General features: G+C 43.8%; 1 long non-coding RNA gene across 1 annotated transcript; it reads left to right on the forward strand.

Moving 5' to 3' along the window:
• Window positions 1-521: 521 nt before the first annotated feature.
• LOC122556906 lies at window positions 522-23,673 on the forward strand. Its single transcript, XR_006313695.1, has 3 exons — window positions 522-745; window positions 1,059-1,152; window positions 22,762-23,673. It is a non-coding gene; the product is annotated as an uncharacterized LOC122556906 (long non-coding RNA).
• The last annotated feature ends 2,418 nt before the right edge of the window (window positions 23,674-26,091 follow it).

Raw genomic sequence — 26,091 nt, forward strand, 5'->3', positions numbered from 1 at the left:
AAAACAAGCTCTGCTACCAGAGTGGTGTGACGCCTCAGTAAAAGCCAGGGAGCTTGCCAGGTAATTAACACAGTACAAGAGAACCAGTCAATTTGTACACAGCATCAGGATGAGCCAAAGTGACCATCTGTCATTTACACTAGCATAATGACCCACCGCAAAGAAGATCAGGCCAATATTTGTGTCCTTTTACAATTCCTTTATATACTATTGGACTCTAAGCTACAATTTTGTATAAGCTGTGAATCTGCCAACTTACTTTGCATTTCTAAATGTGGATCAGAAAGCAAAAAGGGCTGCTGCTCAGCTTGATATCATCTTTTGCTCTTTCAGTAAACTGTTTACCTCTGAACTTTATCTAGGACAACTGCAGTTTTATCTTCAAATTAGTCTTTAGTATACAACATTATTTATGGTTTTCTATAACTTCAGCTTTTTTAATTTGTCTATGGAATATGAGCATCATTGACGCGGCCAGCATGTATTGTCTATTCCTATTTGCCTTTGAGAAGGTGGTGGTGAGCTGGCTTTATGAATTGCTGCAGTCTATTTGTTGCAGATACACATACACGCAATATTAAGTAGAGAGTTCCACGATTTTGATGAAGCAACACTGGAGGAATGGTGATGCATTTCCAGGTTAATGTGGCAAGAGGCTGGGAGGAGAACTTGTCGTATTTCCATGCATCAGCTATTTTTATCTTTCTAGATAGAAGAGTTCATAGGTTTGGAAGGTGCTGTCATGGTGAGTTGCTGTTAGCTTTTCTTTGAATCATGCGCTTGGCCTCCACTCAATTCGTATCTGTAAAGGCTACAATTCAATTGCACAGTATTTTTGATTTAACATGGAATAATTTTGCAAAGTTGGATATGTACCTTCAGTAGTAATCATTTCTGTTTTTCTCCGTGGCCTTTTGAAGTCTAATGCATTTTTCTGAGTAGTTGCCCTCACTTGTTCCCCTTTTATGGTTTCTGTATTGTTTCAGTCATGCACTGTCAACACCAGGTTATCATGTATTGTGCAGCCAGCAGCACTGTAATTATTTTTAATCAAACAGTTCAAACATGCTATGACACTCCTCTGAATCAGATGGGATTTGAAAGCAGAACCTTCTGCCCCAGAGGAACGGACACCACGAAATCCCATTAAAGGTACTCTGTATACTTAACATTTCTTGCTTCACTTTGTACTGCCTTATTAACTCATCTCGGATCCTTAATGTGTAATTATTTAGATGGCTTAGAGTACATCATTAAAATATTTCTTCTCTCTGCAACTGAAGCTTTATCAAAACAATATTTCAGCAATTAAAAATCCATCCCCTTGTTTGAAAAATATGTTACATTTAATCTGACTGCTTTGAATATTGTTATGTAGCTTTGATTTGACCCATATTATTCAACTTTACCAATGTAATTGCTGTTGTCATTCAAGATTGCAGCTATGGAACTTCCAATTCCTACTGTGACCAGACAAAGCTGTGTTTTGAAGGACTTCCTGCTGACAATCATGAAATACAGTTGTGCTCAGATTTTGCACCATTGGACAATCCTAAATGGGAAAAGGTTTCAGAAATCTGAAGCATAAAGGGACTTGGGAGTCCGAGTTCAAGATTCTCTTCAAGTTAACATTCAGGTTCGGATGACAGTTAGGAGGGCGAATGTCATGTTAACACACATGTTCAGTGGGCTAGAATACAAGGGAAAGGATGTGCTGCTGAGGCTTAAAAGGAGAAAGTGAGGACTGCAGATGCTGGAGATCAGAATCGCAAAGTGTGGCGCTGGAAAAGCACAGCAGGTCAGGGAGCATCCAAGAAGCAGGAGAGTCGACGTTTTGGGCATAAGTCCTTTATCAGGAATGTGGGGGGTAGGGGAGGGAGTTGAGAGATAGAGAAGAGGGGCGTGTGGGGCTGGGGTAAAGGTAGCTTGGAAGGTGATAGGTAGATGCAAGTAGGGGATGATGATGATGGGTCGGAGTAGAGGTTGGAGCGGATTGGCGGTGAGAAGGAAGATGGATAGGTGGGTCTGTTTAAGAGGGTGGTGCCGAGTTGAAGGGTTGGATCTGGCATGAGGTGGGGGAGGGGAGATGAAATTGACGTTGATGCTGTGTGATGGAAGGGCCCCAAGGCAGAGGATGAGGTGTTCATCTTCCAGGTGTCAGGTGGCTAGGATTTGGCATATCCTTGGCAGAATGGGAGGGGGAGTTGAAATGGTCGGTAACAGGGCGGTATGGTGTTTGGTAGATGTGTCCCAAAGATTTTCTCTGAAATGTACCACGCGTTGGCATCCTGTCTCCCCAGTCTAGAGGAGATCACATCAAGAGCAATGGACACAATAGATGAGGTGTTTGGATGAGCAGGGAAATCACTGCCGGAGGAGGAAGGATCCTTTGGGGCCTTGGATGGAGATGAGGTGGGAGGTGTGGGCGCAGGTTTTACACCTCTTCTCACAAATTCACCTGCACCTCCACACACATGATTTACTGCACCCGCTGCACCCGATGTGGTCTCCTCTATATTGGGGAGACAGGCCGCCTACTTGTGGAACGTTTCAGAGAACACCTCTGGACACCCGGACCAACCAACCCAACCACCCCATGGCTCAACACTTCAACTCCCCCTCCCACTCCACCAAGAACATGCAGGTCCTTGGATTCCTCCATCGCCAGACCGTAGCAACATGATGGCTGGATGAAGAGCGCCTCATCTTCCGCCTAGAAACCCTCCAACCACAAGGGATGAACTCAGACTTCTCCAGTTTCCTCATTACCCCTCCCCTACCTTGTCTCAGTCCCAACCCTCGAACTCAGCACCACCTTCCTAACCTGCAATCTTCTTCCTGACCTCTCCGCGCCCACCCCCACTCCGGCCTATCACCCTCATCTTATCACCCTCACCTTAACCTCCTTCCACCTATCGCATTTCCAATGCCCCTCCCCCAAGTCCCTCCTCCCTACCTTTTATCTTAGCCTGCTTGGCACACTTTCCTCATTCCTGAAGAAGGGCTCATGCCCGAAATGTCGATTCTCCTGCTCCTTGGATGCTGCCTGACCTGCTGCGCTTTTCCGCAACACATTTTCAGCAGGGTATATGAATAGGAAGAGTTTAGAGGGATATGGGCCAAGTGCTGGAAAATGGGCTGAGATTATGTTAGGATATCTGGTTGGCATGGACGTGTTGGACCGAAGAGTCTGTTTCCATGCTGTACATCTCTATGACTCTATAAATGGGTGGTTCTATCCTTGTTGTGGTTGGAGTGGTGGGGTTCAAGGCGGGAGGTATGGGAAGTGGAGGAGATGCACTGGAGGGTACTGTTGACAATGTGGGAGGGGAAATTGCGGTCCTTGAAGTCAGACGTCATCTGGGATGTTCTGGAGTGGAATTACCATTCTTAGGAGCAGGTATGGTGAAGGCAGAGGAATTAACAGTAAGGGATAGCGTTTTTACAGGGGGGTGGGATGACATGTAGTCCAGGTAGCTACGGGAGTAGGTAGGTTTGTAGTAGATGTCGTGTTGAGTTGGTCGCCGGAAGTGGAGACAGAGAGACCTAGGAAGGGGAGAGAGGTGGCTGAGATGGTCCAGGTGAACTTGAGGTCAGGGTGGAAGGTGTTATTGAAGTTGATGAACTGTTCAACCTCTTTGTGGGAGCATAAGGTGGTGCCGATACAGTCATCAATATAGCGGAGGAAAAGGTGGGGAATTGTGCCAGCCTAGCTGCAGAAGATGGACTGTTCCACATATGCAACAAAGAGGCAGGCATTGCTGGGCTCATGCAGGTGCCCATGGCTACCTCTTTGCCATGAAGGAAGTGGGAGGATTCGAAGGAGAAGTTGATGAGGGTGAGGACCAGTTCTGCCAATCCAATGTGTGTGTCGGTGGAGGGGTACTGGTTGGGTCAGCTGGAAAGGAAGAAGCAAAGGGTTTGGAGGCCTTTGCCATGGTGGATGGATGTGCAGAGGGATTGGATGTCCACGGTGAAGTTGAGGCTTTGCGGGCCGAGGAATCAAAAGTCACGGAGCAGACGTAGGGCGTGAGTGATGCCCTGAAATTACGAGGGGAGTTCCTGAACCAAGGGGGACAGGACAGTGTCAAGGTATGAGGAAATTGGTTTGGTGGGGCAGGAGGTTTGTGAATTTTGGGGAAGAAGTAAAACCAGGTAGGGCTGGGTTCTCGGACTATGAGATTGGAGGCTGTGGCTGGGAGTTCCCCTGAGGTGATGAGATTGTGGATGATCTGGGACATGATGGCTTGGTAATGGGAGGTGAGGTTGTGATCGAGGAGGCTGTAGGAGGAGGTGTCTATGAGTTGGTGCCTAGCTTCAGCTGTGTACAGGTTGGTGCGTCAAACTACCACAGCATATCCCTTGTCTGCTGGTTTGATGGTGAAATTGGGTTTGGAGTGGAGGGAGTAGAGGGCTGCATGTTTTGATGGTGAGAGGTTGGAGTGGGTGAGAGGAGTGGACAGGTTGACACGGTCAATGTTATGGCGGCAGTTGGAGATGAAGAGATCAAGAGCAAGTAACAGACCAAGATGGGGTGTCGAGTGGAGGGAGTAGGTTGGAGGTGGGTGAAAGGGTTCTCGGAGGGTGGGTGGGGGTCCTGATGGAAAACATAAACACAGAGGCGGAGGTGCAGTTAGAAAAATTCAATGTTGCGACGTGTGTGGAATTCATTGATCCGAGAGCGTAGCGGGATGAATGTGGGACCTTTACTGAGGACTGATCATTCATCCACAGTAAGAAAGAGATCTGGGGGGCTCGTAAAAAATCGGCAAGGCTGGGGGCTAGGACCTGATGTAGAGCTGGAGTTGGGAGTGTGGGAGGAGACTGTTTCTGGAATGCATGTGGTAATGCTATCATGGGTGATGTCACCAAAGGAAGTGACATACACTGCGAGGGTCAGAGGAGTGGAAGCGGTGCATTATGTCGCATCCACGGAGGTGGACATGACGTTCAGTGCGATGTTCACAACGTCTTCGGTGGCGGCTGCATGTTCGTCGGCGGTGTTCCAGTGAGTGATGTCAGTGGGGGTGGAAGTGACTAAGGCAGAGACAACAAAGTGTTGGGGGGTGGGGGCAGAGTGATGGGTAGTCTTCACGGTGGTTTCAGCGGCGGTGTTTCTGGTGACGATTGCGGCGGCACATAGTCCATGGTTGCTGCTGTCTTTAGGGTGGTGGGGTCGGAAGAGCCATCAGCATTTGCCACAGTGGTGGTAGCTGTAACGGCCTTAGGGCTAATGGCATCTGAGTGGTTCTGGAGGCCAGGAGAAGATTCTGGAATGAAAGAGGAATCCTGAGTTTGAATGTAAGTACTTGCTGGTCAATAAGCTAGAGAGCAAGCATTTGTTGAGTGTGTGGATTTTTCTCAGGATGAAGAACAGCAGAGGACTTTGCAGGTCTGAGGGAGTGTGGCCCTGAGCTGGGGCAGGGCAGACTGCAGGGAGAGTAGGTGGCAGTGCAGATAACTGCGAGCATGGAGTGGAGGATCCGGAGGGAAAACCATTTCTGGAGGCTTTGGATTTACTGTAGGTAGTCGTTGTCCTGGTCAGGTCCAAATTATGATGGTCTGAATGTAGTTCAGAGTCCATGTGGGATAAATCAGTTGGGTAGGCAGGTGCTGAAGAAGGAGACATGGCTGTAATAGCGGGTCTGCTTCAAGACGTGGCTGAACAGCTTTAGGGCAGAGGCGATGACCTGAGGGGGGCAGTGAGAGAGAGAGACTCACTGAGATCCTTGTGGAGGGAAGAGGAGAACTTCTTCAGAAGGCTCTGGTCAGATTACATTTGGAATATTGTGAGCAGTTTTGGACCCTGTATCTAAGGAAGGATGTTCTTGCCCTGGAGGGGGTGCAGAGGAGGTTCACAGGAATGATCCAGGGAATTAAGGGCTTGACAAATGAGCAGCAGTTGAGGATTCCTAATGTGTACTTATTGGAATTGAGAAAGATGGGGGTGGGATTTCATTGAAACCTACAGAATATTGAGAGGCCTGGATAGTGTAGGTGTAGAAAAAAATATTTCAGGAGTAGGAGAGACTAGGACACAAGGGTACAGCCTCACAGTGATCCCAGGAAAGGTTAGGGAATTAAAATGTGATCCTACCCCTGAGTAACTATTAAACTGAACTCCCAACTCACCACCTCATTCCCCCTACTGACCCCTTCCCCAAACCGTTGGCAGCAGCAGATCCTAGAGCCTGATATGACCACATCAAATGAAACTTACAGAGATAGATGTTAAACAGCAGACTGGAACATTCTGGTCACACTGTGGATTCCACTCAAGAAGAACTCTAGGGACACATCAAGGCTGCAGTATTACATATATATCCAAACAGTAGATCAAATCAAACCTCCAGAGCTACAGTCAGTCGTAGATCATTAATTGGTGCATTTCAGAATATTCTTCAGAATCAAGTGACCATGATACTGTCATCAACTACATCAAACAACTGCCTCCCCAAAAAAAAACCTGAATGAGACTCCAACTCTGGAGGAAACTGTGAGCACCATTAACCAAATGAAGAACAAGGGGTAGATAGAATTCCACGTGAGTCCTTGAAGCCTGAAAGTCCTATCCTGATATACCAAGTTCCATGAGTCATTCAAAGCCTACAGAGAAGACTACAGGATTGCACGGGCTCTCATGGTGTTGTTATCAGCTTGTATGAAAACAAAGGAGAAAAGTCACACTATTCCAACCACCATGGGATCACTCTCCCTTCTATTGCTGAGACGATCCTGGCTAGAATATTTCTCAATAGGCTTGTGCTGATTTTTGGAGAAGAAGATTCTCCAAAGAGCCAGTCTTGTTTCAGAGCAACCAGAGCACCTTAGACTGATTTTGAACAGAGCGGCGAGGAAAGAGGATGGAGAGAAATGAGGGCTGCTGGGCAAGTCAGTTTTTCCCACATAATAAGGGACTTAGCTTGAAACTTGGGCCCTCCATTTTGAACAGAGTGGCGAGGAGAGAGGGCTGAGGGAAAAGAGGGCCGCCAGGAAGTTTTTAAGTGGGTGAGATCTACCTCATTGGGGCTTTTCCTAATAGCAGTAGGAAGATTGAAGAACTCATAGGCCGGCAGATGTTGGAAACATGCAGATGTAGGAGGGTTGTTGTTATGGGTGACTTCAACTTTCCCAATATGGACTGGAACCTCCTTAGTGCAGATGGTTTGGATGGAGCCATTTTTGTCAGATGTGTTCAGGAGGGTTTCTTTACTCAGTATGTAGACAGGCTAATGAGGGGAGAGGCCATTTTGGATTTGGTGCTCAGCAATGAGCCAGTGCAGGTGTTAGATCTCGTGGTGGGAGAACACTTTGGTGACAGTGACCACAACTGCCTCACATTTACCTTACATTTGGAGAGAGAAAGGAGCAGTTACCAAGGGAAGGTATTTAATTGGGTAAAAGGAAATTATGACACTATCAGACAGAAGTTGGGAAGTACAGATTTTGAGCAATTGTTCCATAGAAAGGGCACAACAGATATATGGAGACTATTTAAGGAGCAGTTGTTTTGAGTGATGCACAAATTCGTTCCTCAGAGAAAAAGGGCTAAGGTTAAGGAGCCTTGGATGACGAGAACAGAGGAGCTTCTCATCAAAAGGAAGAAGGCAGCTTACATAAGGTGGAGAAAGCAAGGATCTAGCACAGCTGTAGAGGATAATAGTCTTACTAGAAAGGAGCTCAGAAATAGACTGAGGAGAGGCAGGAGGGGGCATGAAAAAGGCTTGGCAGGAAGGGTTAGGGAGAATCCAAAGGTATTTTACTCATATGTGAGGAATAAGAGAATGATCAGGGAGAAGGTAGGGCTGGTCAGGGATAGCGGAGGGAACTTGTGCGTGGAGTCTGAGCAAATAGGGGAAGCCCTAAATGAGCTTTTTGCTTTGGTTTTCACTAAGAAAAGGGACCTTGTTATGAATGAGACCTTTGAGGACCTGGGATACAGGCTTGAACAGATCCAAATTGAGAAAGTTGATGCGCTGGAAAGTTGGCAAACATTAAGATTGATAAGTCCCCAGGGCCAGACCAGATTTATCCTAGGTCACTCTGAGAAGTGAGAAAGGAGGTTGCTAAGCCACTGGCGAAAATGTTTGCTTCCTCACTCTCTACAGTAATTGTACCGGAGGATTGGAAGGAAGCGAATGTTGTTCCTCTTTTCAAGAAGGGGAAAAGGGAAATTCCTGGCAATTACAGACCAGTCAGTCTTACGTCTCTGGTCAGCAAGGTTTTGGAAAGAATTCAGATGAATAGCATTTATGACTATTTGGAAAAGCATAGTGTGATTAAAGGCAGTCAGCATGGCTTTGTGAGGGGCAGGTCATGCCGCACAAATCTTATTGAGTTCTTTGAGGAGTTGTTGAGACAGATTGATGAAGGTGTGGTGTATGTGGACTTCAGCAAAGCATTTGATAAGGTTCCCCATCATAGGCTCATTATAGAGTCAGGAAGTATGAGTTACAGGGAGATTTGGCTATCTGGATTCAGAGTTGATTGGCTGACAAAAGACAGAGAGTGGTTGTAGATGGAAAGTATTCTGCCTGGAAGTCAGTAGTGAGTGGTGTTCCACAAGGCTCTGTTCTTGGGCCTCTGCTCTTTGTAGTTTTTATAAATGACTTGGATGAGAAGGTTGAGGGGTGGGTTAGTAAATTTGCCAATGACACAAAGGTTGGAGGTGCCATTGATAGTATCGAGGGCTATTGCAGGCTGCAGCGCGACATAGACAGGATGCAGAGCAGAGCTGAGAAATGGCATATGGAGATCAACCTGGATAGATGCAAAGTGATGCATTTGGAAAGTTGAACTTGATGCTGAATATAAGATTAAAAACAGGAATCCTGGCAGTGTGGAGGAACAGAGAGATCTTGTTATTCAAGTGAATAGATCCCTCAAATTTACCACCCAAGTTGATAAGGTTGTTAAGAAAGCATATGGTGTTTTGGCTTTCATTAACAGGAGGATCGAGTTTAAGAGCCGTGAGGTTTTGCTACGGCTCTATAAGAACCTAGTGAGACCACACTTGGAATATTGTGTCCAGTTCTGGTCGCCCTATTGTAAGAAAGATACAGAGGCTTTGCAGAGGGTGTAAAGAAGGTTTACCAGGATGCTGCCTGGACTGGAGGGCTTGTCTTATGAAGAGAGGTTGACTAAACTCGGACTTTTCTCACTGGAGAGAAGGAGGAAGAGAAGTCATCTGATCGAGGTATACAAGATAATGAGAGGCATGGATAGAGTCAATAGCCAGAGACTTTTCCCCAGGGCAGGATTGATTGGCATGAGAGGTCATAGTTTTAAGATATTGGGAGGAAGGTATAGAGGAGACATCAGAGGTAGGTTCTTTATGCAGAGAGTTGTGAATGCATGGAATGCGTTGCCAGTGGTGGTGGTGGAAGCAGAGTCATCAGGGACATTTAAGTGACTGCTGGACATACACATGGACAGCAGTGAATTGAGGGGTGCATAGGTTAGGTTATTTTGTTTTAGATTAGGAATATCCTCAGAACAACATCGTGGGCCGAAGGACCTGTACTGTGCTGCACTTTTCCATATTCTATGTTCTATGATATTTGTACAGAAATCAATGCAAGAAATGTCTCCTGAGCAAAACATTACCCTTGTAGAACTCACTAAGGCATTTGACATTATGAGCAGAGTTGTACTTTGAAAAACCTGAACATTCAGATTGCTGGCTATTTTGAAGCAGTTACAGGAAAAAAAGTACAGACGAGTCAAGCACAATAGTGACATCTCAAGTGCTTTCTGAATCTCCAATGGTACAATGAAGGGATGTGTTCTGGCCTTGTCTTTATTTACCACCTTGATCAGCCTAATGATACAGTAAGCAAGGGAATAACCTTCTCAAGACTGTTTCCAGGTGCTGCAGGTCTATTCAATTGCAGGCATCTTCAAGCTCAGACAAAGATATGTAAAAAAACTCATCCATTAACTTCTTTCCCTAATGACTGCACTCACTGAGTCCACAGTCATTCAGGCCTGTAAGGTCAACATCACATTTTTCTGAGGGCATAATTCATAAGAACATAGGAACATAAGAAATAGGAGCAGGAATAGGCCATCTGGCCAGTTGAGCCTGCTCTGCCATTCAATAAGATCATGACTGATCTTTTCATGGACTCAGCTCCAATTACCTGCCCGTTCACCATAACCCTTAATTTTTTACTGTTCAAAAATTGATCTATCCTTGCCTTTCAAACATTCAATGATGTAGCTACAACTGCTTCACTGAGCAAGGAATTGCGCAGATTCACAACCCTTTGGATGAAAAATTTCCTCCTTAACTCAATCCTAAATCTGCTCCCCTTTATTTCGAGGATATGCCCCCTTGTTCTAGTTTCACTCGCCAGTGGAAACAACCTCCCTGCTTCTATCTTATCTATTCTCTTCATTACTCTTTATGTTTCTATAAGACGTCCCCTCGTTCTTCTAAATTGCAATGAGTGTACTCCCAATCTACTCAATCTCTCCTCATAAGCCAACACTCTTAATTCAGAATCAACCCAGTGAACCTTGTCTGCAATATCTCCAGAGCCAGTACATGCTTTCTCAAGAAAGGAGACCAAAACTGTACACAGTACTACCGGTGTAGTCTTACTGGCACCCTATATAGCTGCAGCATAACCTCCCTACTCTCAGACTCCATTCCTCGCCTTTCTAATTACCTGGTGTAGCTGCAAACCAATGTTTTGTGATTCATGTGTGATGAAGCTGCTCCTTTTAACAAGGTTATGTTGTCCTTGTTTTTTTTCAGAAGTTGTAAAAGGCACAGGCCCCAAAAGGTCTATGTTGAAGGGTTTTAAGGCCAATTTGATAATAGCTAACAGATATTGCCTCAGACAGAAAGCTTGCAAGATTCATTTTACAAAAAAAACTTGCTTAAAGAAAGGGGAGTGGCCAGTTCTCCCAGCTCAGCTTTTCTCTAGTCTGCTTTAGTTTTACCACAGTAGAGTTGAAAAAAGCTGTTGGACCCTAAAGAAGCATGTCCAAGTTGACCCTCCTCTCTCTCTTTGGCTTCTCTCCTGTAAGACTCTGGGTTTGATTTTACCCTTTGTGCCAAGGGGTGTTTCTGAGGGTTGTTGCAAGTATTGGGAACAGCATGATTAAGTTGGGATAATCTTGTGGGTTTTCAGATAGGTGAAGTTATCTAGTATGCTGTTCTCTTTTGTTTGTGTTTCATTTGGTAATCTTGTAAATATATTCTGTTTTGTTTAAAACTAAGTGGTTTGACCAACTATATTTCTCCTGGAATATCCACCTAACACCTACTTAAAGCAACTAGCAACATTAGCGTCTGGGCTAATTTCTTGAAATATTTTGAGGGGGTCTGGCCTGGTCCATAACACATGCATAAGGACACCCAGGTCCCTCTTCACAGCAGCATGGTTATATTTTTCATGACTTAAGTGATAGTCCATTTTTCTGTTGTTCCTACCTCTGACTTCACTTTCAAGGAACAATGCACCTGCACCTCTAGGTCCCTTTGATTAAGGTGAATATCACAGCAGTAATCAGAGATAAAATAATGGAAGAATCATCCAGTGAGGCTTTGTGGGTGGTGCTAAGAAATAAGAAGGGGACAGTGACATTGTTGGGGTTGTATTATTGGCCCACAAATAGTCAACAGGAGTTACAGGAACAAACATGCAAGGAGATTAGGGAGACTGCCAGGAGCAATAGGTTTGTCATAGTAGGAGATTTTAATTTTCCTAACATAGATTGGGACTGCTAGAGCGTTAAGGGTGCGGAATTTGTTAAGTCCATTCAGAAAAGTTTCCTCAAGCAATATATAGAGGGTGCTACTCGATAAAGGATAAAACTCAACCTACTCTACTCTTGGGAAATAGCACAGGACAGGTTTAGATTACTTACAGTGTAGAAACAGGCCCTTCGGCCCAACAAGTCCACACTGACCCGCCGAAGCACAACACACCCAAACCCATTCCCCTACACCTAACACTACAGGCAATTTAGCATGGCCAATTCACCTAATCTGCACATTTTTGGACTGTGGGAGGAAACCAGAGCACCCAGAGGAAACCCACGCAGACAAAGGGAGAATGTGCAAACTCCACACAGACAGTCGCCTGAGGTGGGAATTCAACCCAGGTCTCTGGTGCTGTGAGGCAGCAGTGCTAACCACTGAGCCACCGTGCCACCCACAGGTGACAGAGGTGACAGTGAGGAAGCACTTTTGGAGCAGTAACCATAGTTCTGTTAATTTTAAAATATTTATGGAGAGGGACAAAACTGGTCCACAGGTTCAAGTCCTCAATCCGGGCAAGGTAAATATTGATGGAATTAGATAGGAGCTTGCTGGGGTTGATTGGAGTAGTTTGCTTGCAGGGAAAGGGACCTCTGGCAAGTAGAAGTGAGATAGCTAGAGTTCAAGATCTATATGTTCCTATGAGGGTGAAGGACTTGGTTGAAAGGAATAGGGAAACCTGGATGACAAGAGATATTGAGGCTTTAATCAGAAAAAAGAAGGAGGCATGGTTCAGGTACAGGCTGTTGTGATCAAGGGACTCCCTCACGGTGTACAGGGAATACAGGAGTTTATTTAAAGAGGAAATCAGGAGGGTGAAAAGGGGGCACTAGATAGCTTTGGCTGAGAAGATTAGGGTGAATCCAAAGAGATTCTTTCAGTATATTAAGGGAAAAATAATAACTAGACAGAGAATAGGACACCTCAAGGTCCAAAGTGGACATGTATGTATAGAACCATTGGAGATGGACGAGGTCCTCAATTAATATTTCTCCTCTGTGTTTACCATGGAGAAAGACATGAAACTTGGCAACTTGGGGAAATTAATAGTGATATCTTGGGGACAGACTATATCACAGTAGAGGAGTTGTTCGATATATTAGAATGTATGAAGGTGGATAAATCTCCTGGTCCTGACAAGATTGATAAAGAACATTGAAAGATGCAAGAAAAGAAACTGCAAGCTCCCTGGCTGATATTTTTGCATCATCACTAGCCACGGGTGAGGTCCCAGAAGACTGGAGGGTAACGAATGTAGTGCTCTGATTCAAGAAGAGCTGCAAAGAAAAACCCGGAAACTATAGACCAGTAAGCCTAACATCTGTGGTGGGTAAGTTACTTGAGAAGATTCTGAGAGATAAGACATACATGTATTTGGAAAGACAGGATTTGATGAGGAATAGTCAGCATGACAGTGTGTCTGAGGGATCATGCCTCCCAAATTTGTTAGAGTCCTTTGATGAAGCAATCAGGAAGGTTGATGAGGGCAGGACAGTAGACATAGTTTGTATAGATTTCAGTAAGGCCTTTGATAAGGTTCCATATGGTAGGCTGCTCTGCAAGGTTAGATGGCTTGGAATCCAAAGATTGCTGGCAAAGGAGAAAGTGAGGACTGCAGATGCTGGAGTACCAGAGTTGAAAAATGTGGTGCTGGAAAAACACAGCAAGCCAGGCAGCATCCAAGGAGCAGGAGAATCGACGTTTCGGGCATAAGCCCTTCTTCAGGAATGAATTTGGCAATTTGGATACACAATTGGCTTGATGGGAGGAAGCAGAGGGTAATAGTGGAAGGATGCTTGTCAGACTGGAGGCCTGTGACAAGTGGAGTGCCTCAAGTGTTGGTGCTGGACCTATTGCTGTTTGTTATCTATATCAATGATTTGGATGAGAATTTACAAGGCATGATTAATAAGTTTGCAGATGACACTAAAATAGGAGATATTGTGGACAGTGAGGAAGGTTATCAGAAATTACAGTAGGACCTCAAGCAGCTGGGGAAGTGGTCCAAGAAATGGCAAATGGATTTCAATATAGATAAATGTGAGGTCTTGCATTTTGGAAAGTCAAATCAGGGTAGAGGTTTCATGGTGAATAATAGCACCTTAAGGAGTGTAGTGGAATAGGGAGACCTTAGAGTCCAGGTGCACAGTTCTTTGAAAGTGGAGTCACAGGTAGACAGGGCAGTGAATAGATCTTTTGGCACACTAGCCTTCATCAGTCAGGGCATTGAGTATAGAAGTTGGGTAGCAATGTTGCAGTTGTACAAGACGTTGGTAAGTCCACACTTGGAGTATTGGGTTCAGTCTTGGTCACCTTGCTAAATGAAGGATATTATTAAACTGGGAAGAGTGCAGAAGAAATTTACAAGGATATTAGCAGAATTCAATGGTCTGAGTTATGGGGTGATTTTGGACAAACTAGGACTTTTTTCTTTAGAGCATAGGAGACTCAAGGAGGATCTTATAGAAGTGTATAAGATCATAAGAGTCATGGATAGGTTGAATGCACTTAGTCTTTTTCTCAGGGTTGGGGAATCGAGGACTGAAGGGCATCCATTTAAAATTAGACAGGAAAGAATAAAAGGGAACCTGAGGGGCAATTTTTTTACACAGTGGGTGGTATTCATATGGAATGAAAATGAGTTGCCACTGGAAGTGGTTGAGGCAGGTACATTAACAACATTGAAACAGCATTTGGACAAAAACATGGATAGGAAAGATTTAGAAGGAGATGGGCCAAGTGCAAGGAAATGGGGTTAGCATTGCTGGACATTTTGGTCAGCATAGACCAGTTTGGGCCAAAGGGCCTGCCTCCATGCTGTAGGAATCTATGACTCTATGATTTCCCAGGGCCTTACCATTATACATCCTGCCCTGGTTTGCCTTACCTTATCAAAATGCCACACCTCGTATTTATCTAAATTAAACACTATTTGCCACTTTTCAGACCATTGGCCCACCTGATCAAGGTCCCATCATACTCTGAAATTATCTTCTTCACGTCTGCTAGACCATCAATTTTGGTTTTCCAATGGTAGTTGGAATAGAGGGGTCCCACACAAATCTTCAAGTGCTCCCTGAAGAGGTCCCTTTCTGCATGGACTTTGAGATTCACCAGCAGGAAGTGCAGCCTTTAGATCATGATACAGTTGTAGTGCTGCAGGCACTTTTGAGGTTGAGCAAAGAGGCAGCATGAAAGAGAAAAGGAGGAGACCTTTGCTTGCACCAACTGTGGGAGAATCTGGCAGTCACAAAAACGATTGGCTAGCCACAAATGATCTTGGAACTGATGAATCTGACCTTCCTAAAATCTTCATCCCTGAAGAAACACCGTAACAGCTGTGTTACTAGATCTAAAACATTCTAGTCAAATATTTATTTTGTTAGCTCAAGATATTAGCATAAATCATAGGGAAAGGGAATAGAATATTCTTACATTCTATGGGGTGTACGGAGGTGACTTTTGCACATGTCTTTCATGGAGAAAAATATCTCTGTATGGTGCTTGTCCAAGACAGTACATCTGAGAGTTCTCATTGGCGGAAAGTTTAAGAGCCAGATGTCACCAAATTAAATTGATTTTCTTTTAATCAGTTGTGGGATATAGGTTTTACTAGCTCAGCCAACACTTATGCCTATCCCTAATTGCCCTTGAGAAAGTGGCGGTGGACTGCCTTATTGAACACTGCCGTCCTTTCTACGTGGAAGAGTGGTATTTCCATGTATCTGCTCCCACTGTTGTCCATCAAGAGGGTAGTGGCTATGGGCTTAAAGTTGCTGCCGAAGGAACCTTAATGAATTTTTACGGTGCATCTTATATATGGTATACACTGCTGACATTGAGTCGAGGGAGTGAATATTTGCAGACATGGTGCAAATCAAGTAAACATCTTTGTCCTGGGTAATGGCAAGCTTCTTGGGTGTTGTTGGAGAGGAAATCATCAGGAAAATTAGGAGTGTTCTACCACATTCCTGACTTGTGCCTTGTACATGTTGGACAGGCTTTGGAGAGTCAGGAGGTGAGTTACCTGCTGTAGGATTCTAAGCTTCTGACCTGCTTTGGTAGCCACTGTACATATATAGCTCATCCAGTTCAGTTTCTGAGGTAAGGGCATTTGCCCGAAACGTCGATTTTTCCTGTCCTCGGATTTTGCCTGTCCTCGGATGCTGCCTGAATTGCTGTGCTCTTCCAGCACCACTAATCCAGAGTTCAGTTTCTGGTCAATGGTAAACCCAGTGTTGGTACCATCATTGATTTTAAAGGCAGATGGTCAGACTCTCTCTATGTTTGAGACATCATAGGCTGTCATTTGTGTGGCAACTATGTTACTTGCTACTTTTTAGCCAAGCTTGGATATGGACCTGGCCCTGGAGACAGGCTGCTTCAGTGTCTGAGGAATCATAGGTGACAGTGAACATTGTGCAATTCAATTTGTAACCTGATGATGGAGGCAAGGCCATTGATGAAACAGCTGAAACTGATTGGGCCTCTGTCACTCTTCAATGAAGAATGCAAGAAGGCCTGTCAGGAGCCTGGATTGAGGAAAGAAGTAATACAGCACAAGAGAAGATATTTTATACAGTGAGTGAGTAGGATCTGGAATGCTTCTCCTGAAACTTTGGTTGAGGCAGACTCAAATGAGAATTGCATCATTATCTGAAAAGAAAATAACTTGCAGGACTCCGAGAAAAATGTAGGGGAGTGGTCTCATGTGAATTATCCTTGCAGAGTGCCAGCACAGATGTGAACCCTGGGACTATACTGGACAGTATGGGTAGGGAAAGGGAGAAGGTGACTTTATGTGGGCACATGGTGGCATGGGTGACACTTAAATTAGAAAAATATTTTAACATTCCTTATTCCTGATGAAGGGCTTTTCCCCGAAATGTCGATTTACCTGCTCCTTGGATGCTGCAGTATGTAAAAGTTCGGGGACCTTGGAAGGCACTTTCAACTTAGGCAATGGGGTGACTCTTTCCAGGCATCAAGGCCAATATTTACATTAATTCCTGATGCTGCACAATGTGGACAAGAGCTTGGGGCCAGGATTTGTAGTCCACACGATAGTTTAATGCCTAAGGTGCACACACAGGTTGTAATGCTTGTAGATGTCTTTCACCTGAACTGTTTCTCTATGCAATGCTATTGCTTTTTGAAGGCCCTCACATTGCTCAAAAGTGAAGCCCACCCCCCACCCCCCATCACCAGTCTGGGTATGATTATAGCTCTTCTTAGCTCTATTATTTACATCACAATGGAAGGCAACAAATTGTGTTTCACTCAGTGAGTCTCAGGCTCTGTCTTTTATCCTTGGTGAACTCGCAAATGTACCCATTCCCTTCTTTGTAGCCCTAGTTGTGAACCATACTGGTTTTGAAACTCACATTTTCACTCAACACCTTTTTCATCTGCTCACTTTACCACTTCAGTCCCAAGCATATTGAGGAAACCAGCCATTTTTTTGCAGTGCACTTTGCCGCACTGGCACTCCTTTCCTCTTCCACCAGCATTATCCCATTTTATTCCATGTTCTTTCATCCCCCCCATATGTTGAGTTGCCTCTTTCACAATTGTTGTTCCCTCTGCACTCCACGATATTATGTCCAATCCTCGCAACTGAGTTCCCCAATTTTCATGCCATAGCAGTGGCCCCTTGACCTTCAATAGATCAACCCTCAGGATGAACTTTGGCCCATCACCTTGATCAACTTGGACATACAACTCCTGACTGACAAGACCCTGACTGATCTCTGTGCAGCTCCCCAATTGACTTACCACCACTCCTAGGACAGATTGTACTGGACCAAGAAAGTTGAACATATCCCATTCTCTGGGCATTAAAGGCATGAACTTCCTGACCCTAACCAATTTGAATGACTGACTGAACATTCCAAGCCCCTGAACAATATGTGAAGCTGCCCTTAACTTAGTATGCAGGACACGCTGACTGAAAGTAATCTCCCTTGATGTGACTACAGACAGCTCCCTCTAGACTTTAAGATATGGTAATTGGTTGAAGCACATGTTTGGGCATGGGATATGACTGGTAAGTGTCCAATGCCAAAGTACTTGGGTGGGGTGTGCACATGCCCTGAGTTGGTGATTTGTGTCCAACATGCAGATCTGGACAAGCAAGCAGTGAGCTGGAGTCACTAGGGAAACACTCTAACTTTCATTTCAGGAATTATTGCTATTTAGTCTCAATATGCTGAGTGAGAGAACGGGAAACTGCACATCAATGAAGTGAGATGACATAACAATGAAATGCTAATACATGCAATTAGGCCTCTTGTTGCTCACTAGTGAGAATCCCATCTTGCCTTTCTGAGTGAGAAAATTGGACTTATTGCTGATGACATCAAGAAGCTCCTTCCTGACCATCTCACATAATCTTCCCAACTTTTTCACCAATGCCAAAGTCATTCAATACCTGGGAAGGTTTCATCTATGGAATGACAGAGGAGGCTTGATTGGCCATAAAGTACTGTTGCTCATGTTCCTTGTGTTCTTGTATTCTGTAGTATTGCAATTCCGAACACAAATATGCTCTTTCATCAGAATGTCTGGTAATAGTTGTTTAATTGCATCTATTGCTGTTTTCAGAATTTACATAATAGATATTTGATTTTTGAGTGGGAAAATACTCAGGAGGGAAAGAAGCAACACAACAGGATTTTAAGTGAGAAACTACTCTACTGAGGGGGGGTAAGTCAGCAAAGACTGAGAACAAGGCACAGACTATGCTTCGTTTTATGCTTCATGATTCTTGAGAAATTTTGTATTAAAAATAAGTATTACTTTTCAGATGTTATAAAATCAGGCCATAGTGGTATAGCTAACTAGTAAAGAAAATCTGTCACAATCGAGACTGATGACCTCAACATCTTTCAGATGAGACATAAAACTGAGACTCCTCTTTTCCAAAAGGTGGGCATAAAAGATCACTTGGCACTTTTCAAAGAAAAGTACAGCAGGAGTGTTCATTCAATGTCTCAAGCCATTATTTAATTGTTATTCCTGTTGCTGATTGTGGAACCATGCTGTGTCCAAGCTGTCTGCTGCATTTGCCTACATTATAATGGCAATAATACTTCACAAAATACTTCTGTACCATCACTGCAACATGACTACAACATGAATCATCTACAAGATGTACTGCAGCCACATGGCTTCTAAAATTGCACTTTCCAAACCGGCAATTGTTCCAGGCAAAAAGAAAAAAGCAGCTCCACCAGATGCACATTCCAATCCTAGTCAGGCACGATCCTGGAAATATTTTTCTACTTCTGCATCATTGAGTAAAAGTCCTCGAGCACCTTTCCCAACATCGCTGTGCCTGTACTTACACTGCACAGACTGCTCTGGTTGAAGAAGACAACTCGTTATTGCCCTGTCAAGGGCAACAAAAACTGATCTTGCTAGTGATGCCAGCATCAAATGAATTAAGGAGGATAAACGCTCTTTGAGGTTGTGAAGTCAAGAGAATTGAAAAATGAGAGAGAAGTACAATGAGCTATAGACCCATGGCCAACTATTTTGCTTTCTTGTATAACACAATGCAAATAGGCTTAATCTTTCCCACTTGCAACTCTTCTTATTCCATCTAAATCTCACCAGTACTAGAGAACTATCTGTCTTATTTCATTCCTTGAAATAACTAAGGTATTGGAAAATGTAGCATGAAGAAATAATTGGTGCTAGTCAGAGGCACTTGTGAGCCAATTTTTGTGCATTTGATTCAGCGGAGGAGCAGGGGCAGACTCCTTTTTTTTAATTCACTTGTGGGATATGGGTGTTGTTGGCTGGCCAGCATTTATTGCCAATCCCTGATTGCCCTTGACAAGGTGGTTGTGAACTACCTTCTAGAACCACTACAGTCCATATGCTTTAGCTCGACACACAATGTCCTTAGGGAGGGAATTCCAGGATTTTGACCCAGCAACAGTGAATGATGATGAGTGGCTTGGAGGGGAACTTGAAGGTGGTGGTGTTCTCAAGTATCTGCTACCCTTGTTCTTCTAGATGGAAGAGGTCATGGGTTTGGAAGATGCTGTGTAAAGAATCTTTGGTGATTATCTGAAGTGCACCTTATAGGTAGTACACACTGATGCTCCTGAGCTTTGGTGGTAGAGAGCATGATTGTTTGTGGATATGGAGCCAATGAAGTGGGCTTGATGGATGGTGTCAAGCTTCTTGAGTATTGTTGGTGCTACACCCATTCAACAAAGTCAATTTTCTTGATTTGTGCTTTGTAAATGGTGGACAGACTTCAGGGATAAGGAGGTGAGTTACTTACCACAGTATTCCAAGTCTCTGATCTGCTCTTGTAACCATTGCGTTTATGAGTTTTTGGTCAATAGTAACTCCCAGGATGTCGGTAGTGGGGGATTCAGTGATGGTAACACCATTGAATGTCAAGGGGAAGTGATTAGATTGTCATTTATTAGAAATGGTCATTGCCTGGCATTTGTGTGGGGTGAAAATTATTTGCTACTCGTCAGTCAAAGCCTGGATATTGTCCTAACATTATGGGCAATATAGCATGGCCAATTCACCTGGCCTGCACATCTTTGGACTGTGGGAGGAAATCCGCACAGACACGAGGAGAATGTGCAAACTCTACACAGACAGTCTCCCAAAGTGGGAATTGAATGCAGGTCCCTGGCAATGTGAGGCAGCAGTGCTAACCAATGAACACCGTGCCACCCTTATGCTACTGAACATTGTGCAATCATCAGCGAACATCCCCCTCTTCTCTCCTTATTATTGAGAGAAGATCATTGATGAAGCAGCTGAAGATTGTTGGGAGATATTAATAGGTCACACCAGTCAGTTTTCATGGGTCAGTGAACAGCAGCAGCTAGTGAACCGTGGGTCTGGAATAGATGAAAAGGGACATTGCATCACTAGTACTGGAGTGTTACCTTTAGCTTCATGCTCCTGAGCAGATTAGGACTCTGAGAGACACAGGGACAGTCGACTTAGTGAAGCTGGCAGATGGGAAGTCCTATGAACAGTGGAGTTATAGTCATAGAGTCACAGAGATGTACAGCACGGAAACAGACTCTTCGATCCAACTCATCTATGCTGACCAGATATCCTAATTTAATATAGTCCCATTTGCCAGAACTTGGCCCATATCCCTCTAACCCCTTCCTATTCTAAACCCATCCAGATGCCTTCTAAATGTTGCAATTGTCCCAGCCTCCATCACTTCCTGATTAGATTAGATTAGATTCCCTACAGTGTGGAAACAGGCCTTTTGGCCCAAAACGTCCACACCAACCCTCTGAAGAGTAACCCACCCAGATCCATTTCCCTCTGAATGATGTGCCTAACACTATAGGCAATTTAGCATGGCCAATTCACTTGACCTGCACATCTTTGAACTGGGGGAGGAAACCAGGGCACGTGGAGGAAACTCACGCAGACACAGGGAGAATGTGAAAACTCCACACAGACAGTCGCCAAAGGCTGGAATCAAACCTGGGACCCTGGCGCTGTGAGGCAGCAGTGCTAACCACTGAGCAACCATGTCGCCCCTGGCACCTCATTCCATATGCACATCACCCTCTGTGTGAAAACACTGCCCCTTAGGTCCGTTTTATATCTCTCCCCTCTCACTCGAAACCTGTGCTGTCTAGTTCTAGACTCCCCCTACCCCAGGGAAAATACTTTGTCTATTTACCCTATCCATGCCTCTCATGATTTAATAAACCCCATGAGGTCACCCCTCAGCCTCCAACGCTCCAGGGAAAACAGTCCCAGCCTATTCAACCTCTCCCTATAGCTCAAATCCTCCAACCCTGGTAACATCCTTGTAAATCTTTTCTGAACTTTTTCAGGTTTCATAACATCCTTCCAATAGGAAGGAAACCAGAATTGCACGCAATATTCCAAAAGTGGCCTAACCAATGTCCTGTACAGCCGCAACATGATCTCCCAAGTCCTATATTTTATACACTGACCAATAAAGGAAAATATACCACACACTTTCTTCACTCTCCTATCTACCTGTGGCTCTACTTTCAAGAAACTATGAACGTATACTCCAAGTTCTCTTTGTTCAGGAACACGCCCCAGGACCTTACCATTAAAGTATATAAGAAGTCCTGCTCTAATTTGCCTTTCCAAAATGCAGCGCCTCACATTAATCTAAATTAAACTCCATCTGCCACTCCTCACCCCATTGGCCCATCGGATAAAGATCTCATTATACTCTGAAGTACCTTCTTCACTGTCCACTACACCTCCAATTTTGGTGTCATCTGCAAACTTACTAACTATACCTCCTCTGTTCACATCCAAATCATTTATATAAATGACAAAAAGTAGTGAATCCAGCATCGATCCTTGTGGCACTCCACTGGTCACAGGCCTCCAGCCTGAAAAACAATCCTCCACCACCACCTTCTACCTATGAGCCAGTTCTGTATTCAAATGGCTAGTTCTCCTTATATTCCATGAGATCTAACCTTGCTAATCAGTCTCACATGGGGAACCTTGTTGAATGGCCTATTCTAATCCATACAGATCATGTCCACCACTCTGCCCTCATCAATCTTCTTTGTTACTTCTTCAGAAAATTCAATCAAGTTTGTGAGACATGATTTCTCATGCACAAGGCCATGTTGACTGTCCCTAATCAGTCCTTGCCATTCCAATATATATAAATCCTGTCCCTCAGGATTCCCTCCAACAACATGTCCACCACCGACATCCGTTCTGCTGAGAACTGTTAGCATGAGAACTATAGGCATGCAGTCTTGTCTGCACATAGTCTTGGGAATCTAGTGGGACACAGCCTTGGGAGAAGAGATTGCGCAACTAGGAGGTGAGTAATCATTGGATCATCTGAGCATCAATATTCTTAAAATTACCATTGACTAGAGCCCACGCTTAAGCACTACCACCTGCATGTGCTCATTAAAGCCATACACCAACCTGAACTGGGAAAATACTATATCATTATTTCTTCCATGTCACAGGGTCCCTTCTCAACAGTATCTGCTTCCAATAAAGTCAATGCAACAAATGCAGAAGCAAAAACAGAAGAAACATGGACATCAGCAGTTCATGAAGACAGCTCACCACCACCTTCTCAAGTGCAGTTATAGACTTGCAATAGATGGTGGCCTCGCCAGTGATGTCCATGTCCCATAAAAACATTTTTAAGTTATTGTGATTTTTAACCCAATCAGAGGCTAAATATTCAATCAAAAGAAGCTGTGATTCCTCAGGAGGAATTTGAAATAATTTTGGTGACTCACAGATGTCTGGATTCATTGCTGCAAAGGTTCCAGGGAAATGTTATAGATGTGTCTGGCATTTAATGTGCATTTTGTAACGTATTGAACTAGTTTGTTTGTTAATTAATGTTTGCCTCATAACAAATCTAAAGGTTAGAGTATAATATAGATCTTATTGGATATTTGCCTTGTTAATGAGTATGCATTGAAATGTCTCCTGTTCTACAACAATAGAATCTTGTGCCTTTATTCTCTTGGTAAAGTCTCTGGGGTTTCAAATTTCATCCATTTTAGGAACGGTAGCAAAAATTGGGAGTTTGTTCTGACACTCAAAGCATTTTCTCTCATAAATCCAACATTGCACAACAGCCAAATATTCCATGCAATGTTTTGAGCATTAATGATCATGTTTGCAAATTATCCCAGTCATTATATTAGTTTGAATAATAGATTTGACTATAATGCTAAGTTATAGCATAGCTAATCCTTAAGTTCATTTCATGCTATGGAACCTGTCAACATAACTTAAGCAAAATGTTATTAACATGTCTGAATTTTAGAATGCAATATGGCATTAATCTATGATTCAACTTCTGTAAATGCTGTGGCAACTCAAATGTCCTTTCTGTGATTTTTTTTATTTTTGCAGCTTTACTCCCTGTGGAAAACTCAAAGTGAAATGGTGTCTTGAAGAAATAAATATTGTTTCATGGTTTCAAATGCAGAAGTTTTATTTTAAACAAGTCTAAATGCTAGCTGATATCTTTACAGCTGTGCAACAATCGAAACAATATTAGGAACATTGCAAACCCTGTAAAGATAGACTTTGGTGTTTATTTTAAGTGATCGTTACAAACTGTCACATTGTTTATGTTAGATTCTGGGATGCAACTCGAAGTATAATTCTAAAATAAGAGAACTAACTAACACACAAAGCTGTGGAGCTAACTAACATCACTGGTTTTCTAAAATCAACCCCCAAGCAAATTAGTTGATATGGACTCGTGATATTATTGCTGGACGAGTACTCTTAGTGACCCAGGTAATGTTCTGGGATCCAGGTTCAAATTCTGCTAAGGCCGATGATGGAGTTTAAATTCAATAAAAATCTAGAATTAGGAGCCTAACGGGTTTTTTGGGGGTTATCCATCTGGTTCACTAATGTCCTTTAGGAAAGAAAACGGCCACCGGTCATTTAATGAATTAAAAGAGCAGTTTAGTAAACAGAAATCAGTGATTAGTTACTTAGACTGGGAAAAGTTGAGAAATTGTGATTCACAAGGATCATCGAAAGATTCCTACACAGGAGTAGACCATTTGGCACTTCATGCTGCTTTATCACTTGATGTGATCGTAGTTGATTATTCAATTCAATACCCTGCTTCTGCTTTCCCTATGAACTTTATCTAACTTAAAAATCACGCAACACCAGGTTATAGTCCAACAGGTTTAATTGGAAGCACCAGCTTTCGGAGCATTGCTCCTTCATCAGGTGGTTGTGGCTTATCTAACTTCTTCTTGAAAACATTCACTATCTTGGTTTCAATCACTTTCTGAGACAGAGAACTCCACAGGCTCACCACTATTTGTGTGAACAAGATTCTCCTCATTTCAGTCCAAAAGGGGCTACTCTGAATACTTGAACTGCAACTCCTGGTTAGAACGTCAAACAATCCAGCTGGCCCTTCAGCCCTCAATGTTGTGCCGACCTTTCACCCAACTCTAACATCAAACTAACCTACAAACTCTGCATTTTACTGTCATCCATGTACCTATCCAAGAGTTGCTTAAATGTCGCTAATGTATTTGACTCTACTACCACTGATGGTAGTGCATTCCACACACCCACCACTCTCTGTGTAAAGAACCTACTTCTGACATTTCCCCAAATCTTCCTCCAATCACCTTAAAATTATGCCTCCTGGTGATAGCCATTTCTGCCCTGGGAAAAAGTCTCTGGCTATCCATGCTATCTATGCCTCTCATCATCTTGTACACCTGTATTAAGTCACCTCTCATCCTTCTTCACTCCAATGGACAAAGCCCTAGCTCCCTCAGCCTTTCTCCATAAGATATGGCTTAAGTTCAGGCAGCATCCAGGTCAATCTCCTCGACACCTCTGTAAAGCTTCCACATCTTTCCTGTAATGAGATGACCAGAACTGAACACAATATTCCAAGTGTGGTCTAACCAGGGCTTTAATTGAGCTACAGCATAATCTCCCAGCTCTTAAACTCAATCCCCCTGCTAATGAAAGCCAACACACCATACACTTTCTTAACAACCCTATCAATTTGGGTGGCAACTTTGAAGAATCCTGTCTTTAACCCTGTAATCTGTATTCAAATCCAAAATAAATCACTTCACACTTTTCCAGTTTGAACTCCATCTGGCATTTCTCAGTCCAGCTCTGCATCCTGGCAAAAGTGAGGACTGCAGATGCTGGGGATTAGAGTCAAGATTAGAGTGATGCTGGAAATGCATAGCAGGTCAGGCAGCATCCGAGAAGCAGAAATATCAACGTTTTGGGCAGGAGCCCTCATCAGGAGCCATATCTGATGAAGGGCTCCTGCCCGAAACATAAATTTTCCTGCTCCTTGGATGCTGCCTGACCTGCTGTGCACCCCCAGCTCTGCATCCTGTCAATGTCCCGTTGCAACCTACAACAGCCCTCCGCACTATGCACAACTCCACCAACCTTTGTGTCACTGGCGAACCTACCAACCCACCCTTCCACTTCCTCATCCAAGTCATTTATCAAAATCACAAAGATCCCTGTGGAACACCACTGGTCACCCAGCTCCAGGTTGAATACTTTCCATCTACTACCACCCTCTGTCTTCTATGGACCAACCAATTCTAAATCCAGATAGCCAAATTTCCCTGTATTCCATATTTTCTTACTTTCTGAATGACCCTACCATAGGGAACCTTGTCAAACATCTTGCTAAAATTAATTTACACACATCCACTACTCTACTTTCATCAACGTGTTTTATCACATCCTCAATGAATTCAATAAGGCTTGTTAGGCATGACTTTTCCCTCACAAAGCCATGCTGACTATCT

The sequence above is a fragment of the Chiloscyllium plagiosum genome, chromosome 14 (genome assembly GCF_004010195.1).
Source record: "Chiloscyllium plagiosum isolate BGI_BamShark_2017 chromosome 14, ASM401019v2, whole genome shotgun sequence".
NCBI lineage: Eukaryota > Metazoa > Chordata > Chondrichthyes > Orectolobiformes > Hemiscylliidae > Chiloscyllium > Chiloscyllium plagiosum.